The sequence below is a fragment of the Pinus tabuliformis genome, chromosome 2_2 (assembly GCF_031772625.1).
Source record: "Pinus tabuliformis cultivar Carrire ecotype Pingquan chromosome 2_2, CPIR1, whole genome shotgun sequence".
In the NCBI taxonomy this organism is placed as follows: domain Eukaryota; kingdom Viridiplantae; phylum Streptophyta; class Pinopsida; order Pinales; family Pinaceae; genus Pinus; species Pinus tabuliformis.
Genome location: NC_142300.1, coordinates 382,182,084 through 382,207,826, shown reverse-complemented (window position 1 = coordinate 382,207,826; position 25,743 = coordinate 382,182,084). Strand labels below are relative to the sequence as shown.

At 36.6% G+C, this 25,743-nt stretch overlaps 1 pseudogene; it reads left to right on the top strand.

Annotated features, from left to right (window-relative positions):
- The window catches only part of LOC149192843 (delta-selinene-like synthase, chloroplastic), a 38,182-nt pseudogene extending 14,320 nt beyond the window's left edge, over positions 1 to 23,862 (top strand).
- The last annotated feature ends 1,881 nt before the right edge of the window (positions 23,863 to 25,743 follow it).

Sequence of the window (25,743 nt, the reverse complement as noted above, 5' to 3'; positions counted from 1 at the left end):
TGTATGGACTTCAGGTAGTCTTCTCTAACGCTTCTAGTAGAGCTAGCTAGTAGTGTAGTGCTAGTGTCTATGCAACTAATGAAATGACTATAACACTAGAGTCTAAATACATAAGAGTGAAAGAGAAGAAGTATCCCTCCTTTCCTTTAGAAACTATGCTATCTTCTGGCTAAATCCAATGGATGACCTGCTTTTCTCATAAAGAAATCAATAGCTCTAGTGAAGAAGCTATAAGGTTGTGTCTGTGTAGTTCCAAAGAAATGGGGAATTATCATTGTAGTTAACAACGAGCTCTAGCAAAGAAGCTTCTTGTTGTCTCCTTTGAAAGAAAAAGAAATAAAAACTTCTACTCTAGTGAATAAGCTTGCTAGTTCAAGTTGTCGTCCATACCCCATACCACTTGTTTGTGTCCCCCTGAGCTACCAGCGAATAAGATAGGTTGATTTTCATCATGTAGTCTCCATTATTTTCCTAACTAGTCTCTTTTCCTTTCTTCCTTAGCGTAAGTGAAGAATCATTCTTCTTAGCCTTAGTAGTAGAGTCATAGCGAAAGTTCCATAGAGGAAGGAAGGTCTACTAGCTAGCTTCGAAGTCAGGTACACTAGGCCATATAGAATTAGCTTAGCCTGTATGAACTAGCACTTGATACGAATTTCCTTTATCCCCAAGCCTTAAGCGATTCCAAGCCACTCACCAGTCAAGTAACGATAGTGCCTAGTTGTTCTAACTTCTAAGAGAACAAACTCTATTTGTCTAGCTAGTGCTTAGCTTTTTTCTGAGTTTAGGAGATAAATTTTAGCTCTCTTTGTATGTCAATGATCCTAAAAAGGTGCACTGTAAGAAATGCATTGTTCATGTCGTCTAATCTAGAGAGCCCATAGTTTCGTAGAGTTCAGTGTGATGTGGTGCAACTAGTAATTAAGTTTTCATATCGTTTAGTGTGTAGCAGGTAGTAACCATGAGGCGCCCAGGTGTATGTTTTCTTGTTCTTTGTTCACTGTATATTATATCAATGTTGTAGATTGTATATATACATATGTATACCATATGTGTTTCTGTGTCACTATCAGTATTTATAAGTAGTCGTAGTCGTAGTTTCCATAGTCGTAGCCTTGCCCCACCCAATATGTTGGTAGTTGTTAATGACTCCCTTCCTAAAGATAGGTACAAATGGCTAAAGAGTGGTTCTACTATCAAGATGAAATAATGAAGCGAGTATAAACGGTTTTAGCTCGTAACCCAATCCTGGAAGGAAATAAATCTTCCTGAAGGGTCCCAGAGTTGGATGGAAGGGAATTTTCCCAAAGGGGCTCTCACTTAAAGATGGATTTAGGTATATTCTCACTTCTAGATACCTATGATGATAGGAACTTGTTGATCAATACTTGTTGTATGCCTAAGGGCTAATAAATACATGTGCTAACCTTCTACACTCAACATTCATTAATATATTTTCCAACACTTACTTTACCTAAGGGTATGCCTAACAACTTAGTTTAAGTAAGGTTTATTAGCAAAGTGTGACATAAGGAGATGCTTGTTGGGCCTGTGCTCGCTAACTCAGCTCACAGACTCGTATCAACAATTAGAGACGAAATAAGGAGAGAACACAACTCCACAAACCTTAGCTCACCCACTTGCTTATATCCTTGGCTTAGCCCTATTTATCAAAATTATAATATATGACTCATCTCATAAGTGAAATTATATCTATTCTCTTAAACAAAGGTATTTTTTCTTGGATGGCAGCTCAATATTAGCCTCACTAAACCTTTTTATCCCTGACGAGAACACTAAGGGAAATATTTAGCTAGTATCAATAAAGACTTATCAATTTGGCTAGTAAATTTCTCATGGTTGGTTCATGTCGGATTTGTTGTCTTCTACCTATTCAAAGTGACTCATTTCATACCAGAAACTAGATATGTATGAATGAGTAAGAAAAATGTCAAATCATTGGGAAAATCTATCCAAAAGATGATGAAAGAGTTAATTGATTGGATGTTTATGTAGCACAACGTAAATCTAAAAATTTTGTTGTAGCTGATGGGCTACTCCTCAATGTCCTTTGGAGTCTGGGCACCATTGGTGTAGGCTGGGACAAGTAGGAGGAAATGAGGAGGAATTTCTACTATGTAGGTTGAGGCAACACCCGTAGAAGGAAGTAGCTTACCTTGAACCAATTGATCCTGTAGAGGAAGGGGTAGGACTCATAAAGGATAATAGAAGAGCTTGGTGCATCATATGTTATAGGTGCATCATATACTAATACAAATACTACTTTTATTTCTTCATCTCTATCACGATCATAGGCAACTGCAGAACCAACTGGAGAACCATTTCAAGGGTACTAAACCTCTCCGATGAAACTACTGATGCTATTGGATCTACTGGTATTGGATCGGCTGCTTATGGACCTGGAACAGGATCTCAATATGGGTTGGGAGAGGTTCCAAGTCACTTGCCGCTCCTAAGGGGGATGCAGGGTAAAATGTGAAGACAAATACAGTGCAACCTGGAGCTACTTATTCCCCATGTATACCATTGGCCAATCATATGGGCAAGGTGATGGGGGAGATGATGAGATCTCTAGAAGTAATAAGAGAGGGAATGAGCATTCACTTTCAACTGCAAGTGCTTTGAATATATTGAAGGTTGTAACTACTGATGGTGCCTCAACCCATACCATTATTCTTCCTTCTAATGTTGAAGTTGTGAGAAGTTTCTAGCACAAATACGAGTGATAAATATTAATGAAGGGGACAATGGTGAGAGTATTGAGAAGGAACCAAAAGACTAGGCTTTGGAGAAGTTCATAGAGTAATATTTTGATAGATATATGATGGCCATGCCAAGTAAGGAGAATGGAGTCTCGAACATACATGATATTAGATATTACAGGTCATTCACAAATATTGCAATTAGATCATCGAAGTTCAAGGAAAATAAAGGGAAGGGCCTATTTTCTTTAACAACAATGAAGATTGAGAAAGTGAATTTGGATTTGAATAAGATGAAGGCTTCAGATGTAGTGGATATTAGCTTTGCCACTTGTTTGGATACCAAAAACAAATTGATTGATATGGAGGCTTAGATGGAAACATGAGAAGCAGAAAATCAATCCTTAAGAGCATATCATGAAAAATATAAGGAATGACATCGAGAGTGGTTCTCTCCTAGCCCACACTTGATACAACTACTGCTCCCCCACCATCTGATCCTCAAGTAGATACAACAAAAGAAGATTGAAGAAAAAGAAACTTAGCCACAACTACATTCATAAGTGTCAAACATGTGATAGTTGAAGATGCACAGTAGAGGCAGGATCTTCTATTGAAGGCTATAGAGATTGGAATAATTATGCACAACACCAATAACAAGGAGGCATAAGTGACAAAATTCATTGGGAAAGGTAAGAAAGTAGCTCTCATGTCACGAAGGTTGTAGGATCCAAATCACTCTTTTCCACTCCAAAACATGACCCGAAGTTACTCTTCTTTCACTCGTCCATGTCTCAAAGCATGGTCTGGTAAGTTTAGCAAGGGTCCTACCCTATTGAGTGTTTCCTCATCTTTCATTGTGGTCCCTAAAAATATTTTCACAAAGGCGGCCCCAATTTCAATTATTTATAGTCGTCGGTCGCTTGAATCCACTCCTAGGGGCCCAACAAAGGTACTTCTCAAGTAAATCATAGGCACATGACATTTTGCACCATTTGGCCTATCATGAGTTGGTCCTTTGTCAGGTTTGGAACTGGGGAACCTTTACTCATCAACTTCAGACCATTGGGTGATTTGATTCCCCTAGCCCGAAACATTTAATAGACTTGATGGTTCATTACTTTGTGTGACATATTTTTTGTTATCTATGCTTAGAAATATTCCTATCGTGCTCCGTATAAGGACCATGGATTGGATAATATTTCATTCCCTTTTCGATCAGGCACCCTCATCAGTGTGTCCCACGTATCTGCATGAGGTTTGTCCACATATTTCGTCATTCGTTAATCAAATAGGTCATTGATGTTTGTCTGCATTCTCACTTTGTCAGAGTGTGAATGTATCTAAAGATGATGCACCATAAACTTTTGTACCACTCCCTGTTTGGTAGGTCCAGAATCAAATTTACCTTATAGAATCTTAAATTACAACTTTCAATTATGTTCATCGAATCATTGCGGATTACAAATTTGTTTTTCCATTTTTCTATTAGGCTTCTTTTGTTAATGTGAGGTTCGGTATGGCTTGGGGTTCACTTAGACACTTGATTCTCTAACCCCCGATGAACCAAGAATTGGTAAGGTTCTCCCCACCTTTTGATCTTCCAACCACCAAAAGTGTTTACGGTCGGGTTCCAGACCTACATCCTTATGGAACTAATAAAAAGAATCAGCTAAAGCCTTCACAGACACCCTAAATCCTAAGCATATAACAATCTATCTACAAAAACCAAGATGGATCACAACATCACAATTTGTTACCCAATCTCCACTTAGACCCCTACAACACTTATCTAAAAGAACTACGAGACAGGTCTATGATGGGAGCTGCTACTTCATTATTAGAAATGGCCACAGTCAGTCATTTCTCTCTATATATGATATATCCTTGTTCCTAGTGAGGAGAACAACACCTGTTGGGGGTTGGCACTTTTCACTTTTCTATTTACTTTTGAAGTCGCCTACATGATGAATTAAAGTGGGTGGTGGCACAAGAACAACCAACCCTCAGATTGTACGTGGAAACTCCTTGTTTCATTGACTATTTCCTTACTTATTCTTTTTTACACGCTTGGATGGGTGGGCACCTTTAGGCCTGGATAAATCAATGTTTGTTCAGCAGAGCTATTTGTACAAAACTTTCTCTTTACCTAAAATGACTCGTATTGGATGGGTGGGATGTTCAGGGAACATTGATTTCTAGGAGATGTGTTCTTGTTAGTACTTGTTAATTACCTACCACTTATTCTCTTTAAAAACCTATAGTATAGATACTTCCTGCCTCACTTATTTGTAATTCCCCACACTTACATCAAGCATTAGATGATTGGTTGGAAGGGATTCACATAGAGAAAGAGTATTTGTATTGGTCATGGGCTTTAGATACGACCTTCACAAGTAGGTCATGAATAAAACTTACTAGATTAATTTACTGGGTAGATCACTACTATTGTTCTGGGGTCAAATGTTTACTGGTTAGATATGATTTTTTCATTCTTACCAACTGCTTGAGACGAATAGCCCTACATATAATTTTAGTGTCTAATATTGACCCACGTACCCACCTACAGATCTCTTACACTACTTACTTAGCACATCTTGCTTCAACCAAGAATGGATTTGGGTACAACACTAAGAACGACTGCGCTACCATCAATCCACCTGCTTCAACAATCTTCATGACTTACCTCTGGAATGAGTGCCTCAAACAACCAACTAACATTCACTAACTTCCCATAGAGCTAGCTTTTACAATGACTTCTAGACATATTTCAAAGGAATCACACTTTCCTTACTTATTCTTTGGTACCACTCCTAGGTACCTATTTTTCCGGTCGAGCATTGATGATACTCTTCATCACTTAGAAGAACCCACTGCATAGGATCTAAGTATGCTCCTTGTTGGTATCCTCGTGATTAGGATATCTTAGGTCTCTGGTATATATTCTTATCCTGAGCTGGACTTGTATGCAGATCATGACCTTGTATACAAAGCATAGGAAAATATACCTAATATTGGAGCTATCCTAATGATCCAGATATATGATCACATTGTTAAGAGGAGTGGTTGTAAAATGTATTCCTTCTATGTTACAAGCATTGTATAACTAGACCAGGTCGCATTGTTACTGCTTAAATTGCAGTATAAGCTCAGTTATACAAGCCTTGTCACATTTCTAATAGGTGCATATGGATCTTACACAATGATGTAATGTCAACATCAATGTAATCACTTGTATAAAGTATAGAAAATATAAGGTATGGAATTACAGTGTATATATTTTTCCATAATGTTCATAATAATCGACACTATCACACCCTTGTCAGGATAACTAGATACTAGTGCTTATACCTAGCAGCTCATCCACTGCCATTACTAAGCTCATCCTCAATATGCCGACTTCTAGCCATCTTCGTAGGAGAAATTTGAGTTGTTGGCACATACTAGATAAGTCTATTCCAAGGTCCATTTTCCTATTAAGTTATCATCAAGTTTCACAGTCACCTCATATAAGGTGCCTTATTTTCCCCTTCTGCACTTTGTCAATCTTGTGTAATTAACCATGCTTCAAGCCTCAAAATATTCCTTCAGGGATTCCTCCTCCTGTTCCACTAAACATCGCTTAGACATGAGTGAAATTTCCTCCTTGAAGTAACCCTCCTTCATAGATCAATTTTCAAAAGCCACCATCCCTGAGCTCAGCTCCTCCACCCGCTGCTAGTTAATTGGGGCCGCCTATAAACGATTGCTGCAAGATATTAATGTAAATTCCCTAGTATTTCAAAGTGTAGTAACCCAAGTGCATGCCTAATTATAAATCCAAACCTACACATAGGGATTCCCCATAATCCAAGCCATGGGTTCTAAAGGCACAGGAGGACTAGGGAAATATGAACAAGTCCAAGCTGAGTGGCCAAGCATTGAGAAGAGACCTAATACTATAGATCTAGGGGCCATGCTTAATACACCAATTAATAAGAAGGGATATCTACAGTCCACCTTTACCGCAATAGCTAAGAAAGAAAAAAGGGTTGGCAAATGTGCTTATAACTCCTAGGTTAAATCTAGTCAGGTTTTATACTACCAGGTATAGGGTAGAATGGGAGCATAGAGAGGATATGGAGGCTCAACCTATATGGCTGAGAGACTATGTAGACTCTAGGTAAGATGTTGTAGTAGTTAGAAATGATAATATAATAGTGTAGGGATCTCCTAAGACTAGAGTTTAGATGCTTGTAGGTAGTACAATTATGACTACACAGGCTGAGATTAAGGATACATCAGATAACATCAACATGGGGGTCTTATAAGTTGGTAGTGAGGGTTTATAAGGGAGATGCAACATAGGGTCTACTATGGGATATCCTTATGGAATATCTAGGGAGGCATGTTGATGACCCGAGTAGGTTTTAAACCCTAAATAAATGCATACACTTATTATGTGTTGGGAGAGTAGTTGGGTAAACTACATCTTTTTTTTTTGTAGAGAGCCTTGAGAATTGGAGGGTTCACTTGGATAGTATATGGGAAAAAATAGTTGCATTACATAGTTAGATGGTATATTTGTAGGTATAGTCAGACACCATATTAAGTGATAGGCAAGTAGAAGTTAGGTCGAGTGATCCAACACAGATGGTGGTGGGTCACTTTATACAAGGATACTTCCTTTAGCTATACAAGGCTAGGATATATTCAATGTTATAGATGCATATATTTCTCTTGTAAACATAACAACCATCAAATAATAACATATACATCATTTAAATTCATCATAAATAGGAATTTGAACTAGAAACACATTGGAAACTTCACCACTAAAAATTAGGAAATAGGGAAAATTATATTGAAAAATCGAAACTCAAGGATGCGTGTAGTTTCCCAATAGAAGCCACAAACCAGTCAAAAACTATAGTTCTCATTACAAAAAACACCAAAAAACAATAAGGATGGTCACGGTAGCCTTATAATCTGAATCCTCTCTTGTTGAACCACCCTTTCTCAAATCCCCCTTGCTGAAATCATCCTTTCTCAATTTCCTTTTCTGAAATATCCCTTACTCAACCCTTAAAAAATGTAGATGAAAGATGAAGGATGTTTCACAAAACCATAGCATCTTTTTTTCCTGTACTCTCTTTCTAACAGGGCTACCCCTAAAATGGGACGGTGAGTCCAGAGGGACAAATTTAGCATATGGCTTGCTATAGTCCTCTCACATGGCCCATTTTCCCAAAAATTCATAGTATGTTAACTCGTACAACAATTCTAACCCATCATCTCTCTTTCCCCTCAACATACACAATCCAAGGCATGGGATACCCTTCTGGAACATACCTGGGTAGTTAAAACCTGATAACAATAAATACATATTATAGGTCTTATGGAATATCTATTGATTCCTTATAGACCATAATTTTATACAACACCCCAATCCATATACCTTATAAATTTATAAACTATCTTCTCAAGGATTGCATGGTGTAATAAGTCTATTAACCCTTTCATTAAGGTCTATCCCTTTTGGGGAAAACCAAGAGAAAATGGTCACAAGTATTTATTTATAGAATTTCCGAATTTTATATTGACTGGCCATTCCTCTAAACATACTTCATTTTTTTTAAAGAGAAGTCTTTTACTTATGAATTGAGTCTAACACAAAATGCAATAATCAATTCAATCTCCTCCTATCAAACTTGCACAGTTGATCTATATTCCAAGTAGGCAAGCGATGCTACAACATGGTTGTCCTTCTCAAGGAGTGAGAGCTTGTAGGCACCTTTAGATGGAGCTGAATTTCGATGTGAATCTCGGAAGAATTCTCCACAAACAACAAATTTGCATGTTTTGTCTCTACTACTAGTTGTGTCATGATAATGTACAATTGTTTTAGCAGCAGGATTTGAAGAAATATTTCGATAGAGGGACTCTTATGTCGAGGTAAGGTGAACACGTGGAGTCAAGTTTAATAATAAAACTTTGATAGCTAAATTAGAAAATGTGGTATTTTCCCATGTATAGGTCGATATAAGTGTAACATTTTGGAAGGTTAAGTTTCTCCTAGGGAAATATAAAGAAAGCTTATTTTAGATCCATGGTCAATGTACATCGATAAAATTACTTTTATGATCTAAGAACGAGGGAGAAACCATGAACATTCAAATTCAACAATGATATTAAGCTTGTGGCTATTGTTTTCCTAATTGAAGTAATCAAACAAATATTAATTTAAAAAAAACATGTGTTCAAACTTTAGTCTCTCATTAATCGCATACAATATTGCTTTGTTTCTGAACCCAATATACATGAATTTCATACGAACAATATGCTTATAGCTAGAAATTAATACGAAGAGAGAAAAATAGTACTTACAAGCTCAATCCACATTCATTTTTTTCATGAAGGTTCTGGTGAAGTAGCACTTGCCTCACTTGTTAATCCCGACCAGTGTGATGACGCGTAGCTAACCCATGATCCTTGACACCAATATTGCCATGGATTCTTTCTACTCTCTACATCATACTACTTGTCAGGGGTACTCTGGAGCTCCACCTCCTAGGGAAGACACATTCAATACATGTTTGCAGCCCAAAGACTTGTAAAAATCAATACCCTGAATTTTTTATTTAAAAAATAAAGGATTCCCACATGGGCACCAAGGCTATGGAGCTTCTCTCCTACTCACTTCCCACAAGCCATAGAGGGTGTTGAACATAACTGGATAGTAGAAGCACTTAAAGCGCGGTTACATTGCAGAGTGCTCAGGGGTGGCTCGAAGAAGAGCTTCCTCTTACCCCACACCTCTTGGATGTTGTATCAGAGTGCTCAAGGGTGGCTCGATATGGAGAAATTTCATTGCAGAGTGCTCTTGCCATGGCACCTCTCAACTGCTGCATCACAATGCTTAGGGGTGGCTTGATGTGGATCATTTTCATTGCAGAGTGCTCAGGGGTGGCTTCATGCAGAGCTTCCTCTTGTCATGACAACTCTTGGCTACTACATTAGAGTGATCATGGGTGGCACGATGTGGAACATTTCTAATGTGAGATAGAGAAGAGGAACCTAAAACTTCTCAGGACCCTAGACCACACAGAATGGAAGACTCAAACTCGTACAAGTGCAGCAAAGACAAGTAGAGGGGGGATAGGACAAAACGATAAAATTTTAAGAGAAAAGGGCTTTGAAAAAAAAGGTTAAGATAAAATAATACTTTTAGAAAAAAAAGACAAGAAAAAAATGATAATTTTATGACAAAATTATTGTTTCATCTTAAATTAATGTATTAAATATCACGGGTTCTGTGGTTAGCAGTGCGACTATTGAAATCACAGTTTTTAGATAGGATTTTCTTCTTCTTGCACATGACGAAAACATACATATTCATGCATACGAAGAAGTAGGTTTGAGGTCTTCCCTGATGGATTTCAAGGTACTCTAGTGTTCTTCACCGTGACTACAACCACAACAAGAATAAGATAAGTGTTGGAATGATGTGGGACCTCTTCAAGCGATTGCATCTAGAATCTCTGGTTGGCGGTCTTCCCTAATGGATCAAGGAGTTAATGGTTTGCACTGTGGCTAGGTGGGGGTTAGGGTTTGCACTATGTCCATAGGTTAAGGTATTTTGTTGTGATGGTTTCATTTTTTACTCCCTTGAAAGGACTGATATGGTATAGTAGATATAGTTACGGAGGCGATATGGATAGATTACTTGGAATACCCGATAGAGAATATCTCTATCTAGACAAGCCCTCCACCTCAGTGGCTTGAAATGGAGAGAAAAGAAACACATATCTCACCAAACTCAAATTTTTTTTCAAAATTGAAAAATATCATAGAAGGGATTCCCTTTCCCCAAAATTTCCAGAACCAATGAGTCTACCTCCTCCCTACAACATAAAGAAGCGCATCTAAGATCCTGGCACCAATAACAATGGATTTGAACAAACAACTATCTGTTTCACTAGGTTTTTCGATTGAGGACCTAAATTCATCAAGGCCTGCTTAAGCCCTAGAATCCCATTAGAAACTTTTGAAATTGTTAGCATCTACTCTAATTCTCAAAGCTTAAAGGTGGTCTTTTGTCGAGAACTGTAGATTTCAGGGGCATTTTCTGGGGCTCTGACGGGGAACATGGATGGTGATGATGAAGACCTACCGACAGTTCATGAAGGGAAGGCTTAAATCTCTCCCAATTCCATTGCTAGCTCATTAGGCTCACCCTCTTGTTTTGGTAATGGCATAGGGCATGAAGGTAGATCTCCAAACTTGGGTTTTCATTGCAATGAGGATCCACAAAGGGTACACCCTCAAGATACAACCATACCCTCTAAAGATTCTTCGGTGACATTCTAAAAGAAGAAGGCAAGGAAGATAAAATGCCCCAAGCTAAAATTAGAAACTGAGAATTAGTACCCGGGGAGCGTATTAGATTAGATGAAGTTATGTCTACAACAAAAATGGATTTGGTTGGAAGAATTAGAGGAAGGCACTACTCTGTAGTGAGTCTGAGTAGGTGGGTGTAGGAGAATTGGGGACACATTCTAGATGCCCTTCAATCTATATGCACCATGCCCAAAGGATGGTTTTCTTGAAAAATTAGTAAACAGGGGCATGTGAACTGGGTTCTCCCTCATTATTGGAACATATAAATGTCCCCTATCTATTTGAAAAGGTAAAATCCTGTCTTTGACCTTGAGCGAGAACAACTAGGTGCAGGGCCAATATGGTTCAGGCCCCTGAGCCTCCCCCTTCAACATTGGATGGAAGATGTCTTTCGGTGTATAGGGGATGACCTCGGTATATAGGAGTTCTCTTTCAGCCATATATGATACATTTCTCCAAATACAAATTAAATGAAGTACAATAATACCTAAGGGCCTAGAGAAAAAGGTAAGATGCAGTGTTGGAGATGACACCTAATAGAAATTGAATATTATGTATTATTTGGTGGAAAAAAACCTCACTAAAGTTCAATTCTTCATATCTAGAATCAAAGTCATGTTCCATTTCAAGAGAATAAGTGTTTGAATTTCCAATAATTCGATATGCACGGACATGAAGTCTCTTATTGCCACCAAAAGGTAGATTTGAAGAACATTCTTTGAAGAAAGGATAATATAAATTAAAAATGTGAAATGTTTGTTTCAAACACTTTGTCTGAAAAACTTCAACTAACCACATTAACCATTAAGTAGGTCATTTTCTGAATCCTTTCTAGTCACACTTCTCATACCACAAAATATTTACATGTGCTAGACACCCAAGATTTTGGGCTTGTAAAAAACATGGATAAATAGTGAACAAAGTTGGAGATGGTTTCATATTTCAATTATTTATAAATTACTTTGTGAATTGACGTGTATAGAAGATTCAACACTTTAGTTATCTTCTAAGAAGAAAGCATGTTCATCTTCTATTTGCAATAAAATTCAAAATTTCATCTGAAATCTCTTTTGAAATTCAATAAAGAAGGTGACCTGGGGCTAAATCACATTCATAAAAAAAATTGAAATGTAATTGTCCCATTTGAGAAGAAGCCTTAACAACTATAGGATTATTTTAGTTAAGGATATTATATGGACTTGATCCATAATTTTTTTTTTAAATGTAATTGTCCCATTTGATAAAAAGCCTTCACCACTCTACCTTAGAACTGCTTCTCATCTAAGTGTCATTCCTGCTAAGCGAATTCTTAGTTTGTTGAAACTTGCGTTGTTTCCTAGCTTGTTGAACCTTGAATTGCTTCCACTAGATATTATCAGTAGTTGTGAAATGTAACTTATATTTTTTTTACTTAATCATCCTCCTTATCAAATTACTTCAACTATTGAGTTGCATGTCAGCTAAAGAACAATGTAACACGTGCAATTCCAAATTTTACATGTGTCCTATTTCCAAAGCTTATGAATTCAATTGGAGCAAACGAGGAAAATCACATGGAATTTTTGAGAATTTGGAATGTGACCAACATATTTTTTATGCATGAAAAACATGACCTCAGTCTGATCATTGAGAAATAATTGGATCCAAAATCGATGGCAAGTGGCTTGAAATTTGACATAAAAACATTGTTTTGAATTCTCACTTCAAATTCAGAAGATTTATAAAAGCATTTATGTGGACTCATATTGTATTAATATTTGCATCTAGATATTATTGTAGCTCAAATTAGTTGCCCTGTGTTGCTTTATTATTTTGGTTCTATGATAGAAAGGAAAAATTTTATGCGATTGTCAATTTTGGTCAATTGCTATAACATTCTAATAAACAAGATAAAAAAACTTAGATCTTTGATCTTCTCATCTTTGAGACGATTCACATGGTATATTTATTTATATATTTAATTTAATGGACGTGGCCATTATCTGCAGTCCATTGAAATTATGAACATTGGAGTATCGAGTAAGGTTTCCTCCTACTTTGTGGACCTCCTATGATACTATGAAATTTTATTATAAGAATATCCCAAAACCTCAAATTGGAGAGTGCAAGATACTGCACATAGTTGGATAAAACAACGATAGTTGAAATGAAAAATTATAAGTGCCTTTAAATCTTATATTATAGGATAAATGACTCTTAACCATAGCTCAATTGTTAAATCTTATCTTCATTCTTCTTAATTAATTGATGTCTTGTCTAGTTGCAAGAAAGAGTACAATGATGGTTAAATCTTATCTTCATTCTTCTTAATTAATTGATGTCTTGTATAGTTGCAAGAAAGAGGACAATGAAGTAAATGGATGCAAGGTGGCTTCCTTAAAATTTCTTTCTTCACATGGAATAATACTTTAGAATTATGAAAACCTTTTTGAATCAACCATTGTGTTTCATGAAATTCCTCAAGAACCATTGCATAAACAACATCCCAAGAAAAAATTGGTTATAAGTTTTTTTTACCAAAACACAATAGTGTAATGAGCACAAATCCCTCACTACATTGCTAACTCATGCCACATCCAAACATTAAATAATGAGAGAAAAGCCACAGATGATTTTTGGCATGTACCATATATGAATATAGTGCTTTTTAGAATATCATAGTTAGTTTCTCTATATGTTTTTAGTTTTAAATAATTCATATGATATCTGCGAAAATTAAATAAATTCAGGACACAACATTGTTAGATCACAATTGCAAGCTTAAAAAGTTTCAAAATGCAGTAGATTGCCTAGTGTTCACAAATATTTATGCTTATTACTTCATCTAATAATTGAAATCTCACAAGAAAACTTGACACATATGTATCTAACTTGGGGAAAGAGGAAATAAAGAAATTAAACTAGCCAAGAGTAAAAAAATTGGAATAATACAATACCAATACCAACATCATTCCACAACCTGGTAATTGGGTATTTTAGCTAAACTATGAAAGAAGGAACTAGAACGTGGTAATTTGGTTTTTTGGCTGAACTCTGAAAGAAGGAACTAGTGAATTACATTGGTCAATTGGAGGCACACCAAGGACCACACATTATGTCAATGGCACCAAAACTACCATTGAAAGTATATCCAAGAGAAACTAATATACCATGGGGAAATAAAATATCCATCTTGCATATAAATAATATGTCTAGTAAAGAAAAATAACATAGCATGGAAGAGAAATATCCACACAATCAAGCTAATCTATTGAAATAATTTAAGAATCATCCATATATTCATGCAATATATTTTTTAGACTTGTAAGTAGCAATTGCATTAAAGGAGTTGAGAGGGGTCTCCCTTTGTAAAAAAGCATCTATAAGTCAAGCCATGACCCAATGTCTAGCATGATTGGGTGGGTCATTGCACAAGTCATGACAAAATTTTCTTACATGACAAATTGTAGGGAGATAAGTTCTTGTTAGTTAGAGGCAAATATAAGCATGCAAACACAAGACAAATAAATACACAAGCTTATGCTTCAATAAATAATTTATATTATGTAATGCCCTTCTCCCACATTTACCCAAGATAACCGGTCCACCTTGGGTAAACATGTGATGATGAGTTAGTATGATATGATTCAACTCCCTAAGTGGAGTTAAGGAAGTGGAACCGACTAACCAACATCTTACAGACCTCCCTTACGTGCTATAGGACCCCCCAGGAGCTAATACAACACTCTTGGTGCCCAACCCCTATGTTAACCTAGACTTTCAATGAATTAAACCCCCAGTTGCTCCCATAACAAGGCATGCCTACAACTGGAACCCTCAAATTTCTCCCACAATGCCTACAAGGGAGAGACTGCAATATTTTTCAGCTAGTTCTAGGTGAGAGACGGCGATATTTAAGCCACTTTTTTAGGGCTTGTCTCCAAACCTCTACCTCGAACTTGATGAGACTTTCCGAGACAATGAATCACACAAAAACAAAGCCTCTAGTACAAAACTTAATCAAGGATTTGGAATAACGAAGCCTGACCATGACAATAATTTCGTCAAACATGTCACAAATATGCATTCTATAGGTCATAATAACAGATCTAAGCATAGGGATATCATACTTATCTTAGAATCACTAGGAAGAATTGATGCCTTCTCACATTAGCTACAATATCATCTATTAGGTCATATATTCATTTCTCGTTAATTTATTAATCAAAAACATGATGACAGCCATACATCATAATTGTTATAAAACATGTTCATAACCAACATATAGATAAAACAAATAACAAGGATACAACATCCATAAATGCTACATATGAACCAATACATTTACACATAGAATACCAAAGATAAGAAACTCTTATTAATGAATGAATAGGCCAACTAGGTTCATGACTTCCACAATTCACTCGACCATATATTAGGTAAACTGAATCTCTCTTCAACCAATGACCCCTGTGCCATATTCCAAGTGTGAATGTGGGACTCATAACCAAATAAACCAAATAAGAATGGATTCAACCAAAAGGACAATTTATGACCATTAGAGGAAATTATAATTTAATGTTTTGTTACTACATAGTCAATCTAAAATCTTGAACAAATTGTAGCAAGGAACCAATTCTAGCAATGCTAGAAAAAATCCCTACAAGAAGCTGTAAAACCCATTAAAGATTCAAAATCATGACCCAAATTCCACCAACACATGGAAAATCTACCATTTGAAACCTATTTCAATATTGTTTCTCATGACATCGCAAATGGTTATTTTGATTATTTGAAGGTTAGTGTTTCATTTCATTAAAATGATACTGCAAGTACCAAAAACAACAACATATATACTACAAGTACCAAAAGTAATATAAATACTTGGTCTGCCATTTTGTATAGACACCAAGAAAATATGGATATATGCCACCATTGTACTCCTATGAAATGGGCCATGAGAAACAATGGTTGAGGGCTATAGTGTATATGGTTACACCCTACACCCTCATCTGTAGTATGAAAAGATACACTAGTGGGATAATACTGATTAGAATGACTGGAAGCCATTTTTTGAAACTTTTGAATGAAGGTATTTGGGAAGTTATTTACTCCTGTGAAAGTTTATATTTTGTCAATGACACTCGTGATTTAAATGGAGTGAGTTCTCATAAATAACATGATTTCCTTGGGCCAAAAATGACATATTTCATTTTTAGTAAAGCCAACTATGACACATAGCTTACACAACCCATTCTACTCTCCTAAAAAGGACCCTAGATGTCACATGAAAAGCCTTGGTATGAGTCTAGAAAAAGCCAACCTCTTAGTTAACCGAGATCACCAAGGATTTATCCTATGGTGTATTGATTAATAGTCTCTTAATTGAACAAGATCACCAAGGATTTCTCCTATGGTGTATTGATCAATATTTTTTACTTGAGCTCAACTTTGATGGGTATAGTTTGGACTTGATCTCAACTTTGAGGTGTCTAGTGTATAATGCTCAATGATCTTCTTTGAGAGGGAAATATGTCAATATCTAGCATATGTCACTAGAGAAGGAAAATTTGATGTAATGAAGAAATTTCTTCAACCCCCTTATCATCGGAAAACACTTATTCCATGTGACAAAAAACCCTACATCACTTGGTCTATGTGATATTATACCCTACATCACTATATAAATGACACTTCAAGTGATACCTGTAGCCATTATTGTAGGGAAGTTAACTTTTAAATTTATAATATATCTCTCGCTTTGTGTGTATCGAGATAAGTTGACCCTATCGCTTGGATAACACTCAAGGTGTTGGGATCATATTAAGTGATACCTATACCCATTATCACAAGGAACTTGAATTTTAAAGTGATAATATCTCTCTCCTTTTCTCATTGTCTATCTCTAGAGAAGTTGACCCTATCACCTGCATAACACTCAAGGTGTTGGGTTTGCTACTAATGATATTAGAACAGATTACAACACTATCCTACTATGGGAAAAAATTAGGCATAAAGGTTAAAAGTTGCTATGGTTTTTTTTATGGTGATGAATTGTAACTAAGAACTAAATTCATTGGACATAAACAGGTGATAAGAGTACAAACTAAGTTATAGCATTGACGAGGTTGACATCGCAAATGGTGATTTTGATTATTTGAAGGTTAGTGTTTCGTTTCATTAAAATGATACTGCAAGTACCAAAAAAAGCAATATGAGATAGGATTTGTGCATGGAATCCACCACCCCAGACACCTTCATTTCAACATTTGCATGACCTCGAGTCTATTCCAATTCAATTTCATGAGGATAAGTTCGATATATAAGTGGACTAATCAACATGTGAGCTAGTCCTAAGTCCAAAAGATGCATGAAATCAGGATTGACAACTCCAATAGGGTGGGTTTACAGATTTTCATATAGGCTTTGATGCCTTATGAGAGTGGATTAGGTTTACTTTTGTTTTACAATTTGATTGCATGAAGAAAATCTTGAAGGGTTAATAAAACAACAGAGTTGACAAATGTGAAAAAGGTGTCGTATACTCTAGTTAGACAATTCCACATCATATAACTTGTTGAACTAGAATGGAATATCCCTATAATGGTATTTTGTTCCAATAAGTGCTCTACTCAACGGATAAGTGTTACAAGAAACAAAATGTGACATTTTTCTCAGCATACTTGGGACCTACAAATGAAATTGCTAGAGTCAAAATATGACATTTTTCTTAGCATACTAAGTACCTCCAAATGAAATTTATACTGATCCTTTCAAATCCATCATCACATACTAAAAAATGAAATTTCTATTGATCATGGTTATGGATGTCATCTTCCCTTGAATGTTTGTAGTTTTATGTGAGACGCACTGACCAAAGCTCATATACAAATGTTAGGTAGCTTGGACGATTCTTAGATCCCATTGGCACCAGCACTAACCACAACTCCATTCTCATAGATAAAATTAGTTGTCATGGAGTTGAATTTGGGTTTTCAAGCTAAAGCATTCAGATTTGAAGCTGGATGGTCAAGCTAAAGACAAGGAGAGGTTGCGAACCCTGCTAAGAAGTCTCGAGTTGCAACTAAATCAAAAGGTAGTTGTTGTTGTTTCTCAGGAGAATAATAAGAAGACTAACAATTGTCTCGTTCCTTATACACCATACCAACATGCATACAACCATATGGCCCTCTTCATTTTTTCCATGGTTATAGTTAGTGTTTCCATTGTCATAGGCACCCTTTAATGTTTATAAACTAATGCTAGCATTAGCTTCAAATCTTGGAAATACGAATCAAATAAATTCATGGAAAAAATATATTGTATGAATAATAACAATGACATGGTTTTTCTACCTTGGCAAGATAGAAAATATGACCATCAATTATCTTATTGGTACTCAAAGTTAAATTTATAAATTGATAGGTTGAGAACAATGATCATTTAATGAACATTGTAAAGCTAATGAAAACTTTGGATCAATATTCATAAGTACTAATGCTAACTAATACAATTTATTATTATATTCCCATGTCATAGATGACAAGGATTAATAATAAAAATACTACCATCTTCATGTCTCACATATTAAATTCCAAACTCTAAAGAGAGACTATGAGCTATGATGAATAAATAAACTCTCAATGAATTTGTTGCTAGACTATTTAAAGATTTCGATTTTTGTAATTACTTATATATATGGTTGATGTTATTTTTTGTCTAGAAGTACTGTGTTTTCAGTGCACTATAAATATGTTATTAAAAAAAATTATCTCTAGTGTTCCTAAGGTTTTTCAAGGAATCCCTAGTGAGGGATGTTACATGTGGCAACTTGTTAACGCTTTCTCTATCCCATTTCCATAATCTGCTACTATGTTTCAACATGATTTGTTTGTTTGATGTTGTGGAATATATAATAGATAATTTTCAATAGCCTCGCCAACATAAGTGTGGACTCAACCTCAACCATGAGTGAGAATGATGATTGATGAAGATAGGGTCAGTTTTGAGACTCTCCTTTGAAGGATCTAGCTTTACCCATATGGCATTTATTGGGCTTCACTCATCAAATTTGAATATTTTTATTCTCTTGTCATGTTGTTTAAGCACATAACCATTGAACGTAGTTTGTAAAGTTTCTTTAGTTAATAATTGCATCAATAGCCCAGAAATATCTTTTCAAGGCTCTGCATGGTGAGTCCACTCCAAGGATTCCTCTGATGTGGAGAAGGTAAGGCCATGACTCTTTGTCAAATCTCCAATAAACCGAGAGACTTCTAAAACTCCGTACTTTTGAAAATCTTGGTTGAACAAATGTGGGACCAACAATGCCTATTGCTATAAACCCTCCTTACCCAAAAATAACGTGTCTAAAAACAACCAAAACTATGGTTTCTTTTAGCATTATTATGCATCGATTCATATTTACTTTCATGGCAGGTCTTCAATGTTCATTGTGGAAAGATATACATATTACGATGGATCAACTACTTGAGATTTGATATCCAGTGAGCTAGTTTTATTCGAAATGAATAAAATCTTATCATTCGTTTGCATACCATTTTTAGAATCAAGTTGGTTTAAGTTTCATCAAGTTATTAGTTCATGGTGGTGCATTAAAGGATTGACATTAAGATATATTCTAATGGATTAATTATGTGTAGGTAGGCATACATAGCATTCCATCCACCTAGAAGAATAGATAATGATATTTAAAATTACTAGAACTCTTGGATAAAGAAAGAGCTTGTTAAGGGTGAGATAATCTCAAAGAATATTCAGGCTTCAAAAGTACATATTAATTTTCCATAGTTCTTGTTCAAATAATATACAACTCTCAACAATGAGAGGAAGATGCTAAAAATCAATAATTTTAACCATCTCTAGAAACAAAAAAAAGTAAGAACAATAATTTCCTATATATATTACGATGGAACAATGGTATGCAGGTTCAAGGACTTCGAGTTTCAAATACATTTCATGGATACAACATCATGAACCTAATTGAAGACTCCTTATTTTATGATCCAAATTTAGAAAAAAGTAATCGACTTACACTACATTATCCATGAATGAGAGTGGCTACATGAGATCCCTGAATATGGTGTTGTTAATTTATTCTCGTCATGAAACATTAGATCATTTTGATGATGCTAACATAGCTAGAGTATGGGAATCTAGTTCCAACTATAATGGGGTTGTTTTAGGATATTTCAAGTGCTTATACAACGGTGAACAATATAACCATGGCACTAAAAATAGTTGCAACTATTTGCTTCCACTTTATGATGCCAGTGAAGAATGTGCAACCATTGATTTAAAAGATAGCGACAACAATTCACTAAGATATCTGGAGCAAAACAAAAAAAAAAGATCAATATAGCCCAAGAAACATGACAATAAAAATGTGAACAAAGTAATTTAAGATGCAAGAAGTGGAAACAATTATATAACCAATAAATTGAAGATAATAAGCTAAACATTAGGAACATAGCATTTGTCAACATATAAATCTTTGCACTACCTCATTGTCCACTCTAGGAAAGGTCTTTCTTGAAGATATAGAAGCTTCGTTTACATCAAAATATGTATGCCAAACCATGAATACATTTAGATATACTTATAAATTTTAATCAAATGATCTATAATATAAAACATCACTATGAAAACAATGATCAAATGGGAAAAGGGGTATATTTTAAATGCATGTAACAAACAACTCCTGAGTTAAAAAACCTAGATTGTAGGTATAGACTCATCCAAGGTCTTCATGCATAGCTCACTAAAGGTGTACTAAGAGGCTATTAGTCTCTTGGCTATATAATTGGACTTTTTTATTTGTAACTTAGCAAAATGGAAAAGTTTTGGAGACAAGCCACATTATTCTTCTTTCACAGGGCCATGACAAATGAATAAAGCAAATAATATCAACCCCTTGGAAAATAAATTTTGAGAACAACAAAGACCATGAAAAAACAAAGAATATAATGAGTTGAAGGGCTAAAAAACATACCACCCATAACGAACCTTTCCATCCAAATATTAGTCTATGTTGCGCCACAACAAAGCATTTCGATAGAAATTTCATGTAGCCTACTACTACGAAGGAAATTCAAACCCCAACTTCTTGTTTCACTCCTTTTTTACCCAAAATTACCACATATTTAAAGGTATCACCATATCTTATACCAAACAAAATTAAAAAAAATATATCATTTGCAGAAATAGGATCATCAAACAAATTGAACCATACATATTAATGAACCTTAATTTATATTTTAATATCAATATGAACCTATTTTTCTATTGGAAAGAGAGAAATTTTCATAGATACTAAAAAATCCTTATGCATTACCTGCATTTGAATGAGTTAAAAAAAATTAATGACACTAGGAGAGCGATGATATTGTGGTTTTGGTAGAGATCTTTTATCTCTTCCTCCAACACAAAGATTCTTCTTGTCCATTGCAACAAAAATGGAAATCCCCAATGGATATCATTGCCTTCACAACTACTCCATTTCTACTAGTGTCTTGGGTATAAAATTGGACTCTTTCCTACTAGAGCTATTAGATTCCATTTCATTGAGCTACAGTGATAGGTAAGAGCTATGCATAGCTCCCTAAAGGTTTATTAAGGGGCTATTAGTCCATTGGCTATAGAATTGGACTCTTTTTATTCGTAACTTAGCGAAATGGAAAATTTGTGGAGACAAACAACATTCTTCTTCTTTCACTAGGCCATGTAAAATAAATGAAGAAAATAATATCAACCCCTTAGAGAAGAAAAGTTGTGAACAAAAAATAGCATGAACAAACAATTAATCCAATGATATGGGTTGAGATGGATCCCCCTTTCTGAACAAGCATCAGTAGGCTTGTTAGAGTCAGTATGAATCTGTTGACGGTGCGGGACCCGCCAACATTCAAGGTATCACCTCAGTATGAAGTCCCAACTAGACCTCACACCATTTGGTGTGGGAGTCCCATTCGTTATGATGGTCTAGTTGCCATTGTCTTAAGGATTTGCCTCAACTCTTACTTGTCATCACAAGAGAGTGGTTCACTTTATCTTCAAGAAGTGAGGTTCGTGTGCCTGGTGAGTGTAAGTGTACTTGTGTCAATGGTTCTTTCACTATGAGGGGAAGAAGGTGAAGGTGAGTTCCAAGATGAAAGAGACCAGTCCCAACTTGGTTAGGAACACACAACACAAAAGAACATACATAGCTTCTGGCGGAGCCGTCCACTCGGATGCTGCAGTCACAACATACAAGGTATGATAACACGTACAACACTCATGGAGCAGTCTGAACGAGTGCAACGGTTGTTACAGCAAGGTTCATGTGAAAGGTCTATCTAATGTCTGACATAGAAGTCGGCACAGACGGGACAAAATTAACAACATATACAACACATTTTCATTAATAGATTATGCATTACATCAAATGAATCAGTTCAGATGTAGAACACAGGTTAAAGAAACATTTATTAGAAGTGTTAAAGATCAGTCTTACAACAAATACAATACATGTGTGAAAACGTGCTGGCCTATTAACAGGCTTCTGAATTAAGCGAAAGTTCCAAGACACATTGTTACAACATACATCACTAACCCTGTCAGTGGGGCATTAGAGCCACCAATTACTCCTCAAAGAAAATATTACAGACTCTCTTGGCTATGTGGGAGGAGATGAGGTGAAAAGTCATTTCATGTACAAATGAGGGGGGTATTTATAGCCAAGGGTGAAACTAACCCTTGTGGTTGTTCGACTACCCTCATAACCATTCGACTTCCATGAATTTCCAACTTACATGACTCAATGTTTCAGCAAGTGGGTATCTTGGACTTACACGTTACATCACATTGATTAACAACAAGCCGATAGTGGAGATGTGGGCAACACGACTTATGACTTGACATGAAAATGTTGGTACATTCATGTTCCTACTAGAGTGCATGTTGAGCTACAATGCTGCTGAGTGATGGATGTCTTCATCGTGTATCATAGCTTCACCTTCGCATGGCGAAGTTCATAGATTCTTTGATGGTCCTTGTTTTGTTTAATGAAGATTTAGCATGTTGTTCCTTGATTTCATGCTAGAAGGCTTGACAAACTCACTTGTTCACAAAGGTGCATGTTCGTCACGTTCATCCACTTCACATACTTCATTCGTTCATCTGTTGGTGAACCTGTCCATTTGCATGTGCTCCCTTCATTCATCCCGTTCATCGTCTTGAGATGTTTATTGGTGTAAATGTAGCTGCAATCCCTCATGACGAGACGACATCAAATCCAAAACCTCCTAGTCTACCTTTACGCATGATCATTCGAATGCAGGTGACCAGAAGAGGTAACCAGATCGTGATGTGGGATGATGGCTCCAGGAAACTATTGATGAAAACTGTGCGAGTCACTGAGGGATGCCGATAGACAATTTGAGTTACCAATGACTATCTGCAAGGTCTGGCTCGACTGGGAGGCAAAATTGCACAAAATTTTGGAGGGGCAGTCTGGGCTATAGGAGGGAAAGGCAGGCATGCTCTGTGCATTTTCCAGGACGAACAATTAGCAGGGGTTGGACAACCAGATTTGTGCAATTTTCCAGAGGAATGGGTCGGGTTGCATGAAGAGTCAGTAGGAAGGATTGCGTATTTTTTCTTGGGAACTACTCAAGAGACTGGCAGCCAAATTGTGCAATTCCCAGAGGGAAGTTCTAGTTGGCTATTGGGTCACTGGCAACCGAAACTACACAATTCCGAGAGGGAACTATTAGTTGCTTATTGAGCCACTGGGAGCCAAAACTGTGGTATTCCTAAAGGGAAATGTTAGTTGGTTGCTGGGGTCACTAGGAGCCAAAACTACTCAATTTCTAGAGGGAACTGGTAGGTGGTTGCTCAGTCACTGGCAACAAAAACTGCGCAATTCCTAGAGGGAACAGGCAGTCTGCTGCTAGGAGCTGTTGGGTGGGAAAACTGAACTGAGGTTGGGAGTCTAGCATGCTGATGATATTTGTGCAATTTTTGAGCTAAGCTGATTGATGGGCAGTGGAAGGCCTTCTCATGAGCACTGTGTAATTTCTAAGATGAACACTCGGTCAACTGTCCAGATGACTGACTGGCAAAACTACGCAATTTTCTGAAGGAGACAATGACATGCACTTGGTGTCTGTCCAACCTGTCTACGCAATCTCCTTGGTCAGTTGAATGGGTGAAGTCAATGGCCTCTATGAAATTTTTGAGGGTAGTTAGTCCTGGGGTGATTTTTGGGTCTGACTATCTAGATGACCAGCATGAGAGTTGATTGAGTTTCTTGGAGGCAGCATAGCTTGAAAGCACTAGCTTGGTGCTTCTATAGTGTTTTGGTTGATAGTCGATTGAGTTGAAAGTACGGTGATGGTCCAAATGTTAGTGAGGAGTCTGGTCGTTAAAACTTCAGCAAAACTGACTAAGAGTGTGAATAGTTGAAGCATGCATAGGTGATCATACGAACACACACTCACATGACTTGACAAAGAAATGACCAAACCATCCACATGCACATGTTCAACATGACTGACCAAGGGTACAAGTGACAAGCATGAAACTCGTGGTTGGCCGTTCATGATCGAGATGACGCTTTCATGACAGTGAATGTGACTTTGTGTGTGAGTGTGACAAATTCTTTCATGGCGAACATAACAAACACATACAAAGCAAAGACTTTGATCATAACCAGAACACAGTCACAAGCCTGACTTAAACATTAATAATGCAGGGACCTGAACGCAATAAACAGGCAAGGAAAATGTAAATAATCACATGATCTCATGGAGTGAACTCGAGTGTTTGCAGTCATCAAGTGAAACTCTTCAAGGGAGGCTCCAACATTGGTGTATGCCAAAATTTTGGAGGATGGTTGTAGCTCCTACAACACTTGGCGACACACTTGTAGAACTCCAGCTTCTCTGTTTCAGTTCATTGCTAGCATCAGGCCTTGGTCTTTCGAGGAGTATTAAATCACTTTGTAAGTTACTTTAGTTTCTTCACTTACCTCATGGAAATACATCGTTCACCCTTTTCCAACTTAGTCAAACACAATTAAATGTTCAACTTAGATCTTAGTGTTTCAAATCCAGGAAGGGTAGTTTAGTTCGCAAGTTAAAGATTTTCAAAGTTTAATTTTTCATCTTTGGCGTTTCTCCACTGCCATCAAGCCTGGACAGTACGCCGGCGGAGTCATGCAGGAACACACACATTGCTCCACTCCCATCGAGCCTACTTAGTACCCCGGTGGAGTTGTATTCTTCACCTCTCTGTGCAGGAAGCCTTTGTTTTCTTTCGCCTTCATATTTTTAAAGAGAACTGTGCATAGGCACTTATTTTTTTGGGGTGCAAAATGGATCTCGACTTCTTAAGAGCATAAGAGGTTGTTCATCCTAAGAAACATTTAAGACCTCTGACATAGGTTTGCTCATTTAGATTTTCCCCTTCTTCGTTTCTACTAGTTGAATGAGCATGAACACACAAAGAAAAAGGTTGAGTACAGGCATGGGGCTTCCCAGTGTGGACCCAAGTTCATGGTTGGACCGAAAATTCCTCTGCAGACAGTTTGTATTTTCCGTGAGGACTTAATCGGCCAAAAGTTACAACCAAGCACAAAGAAGGCAAACATAAGATTGGCCAAGTG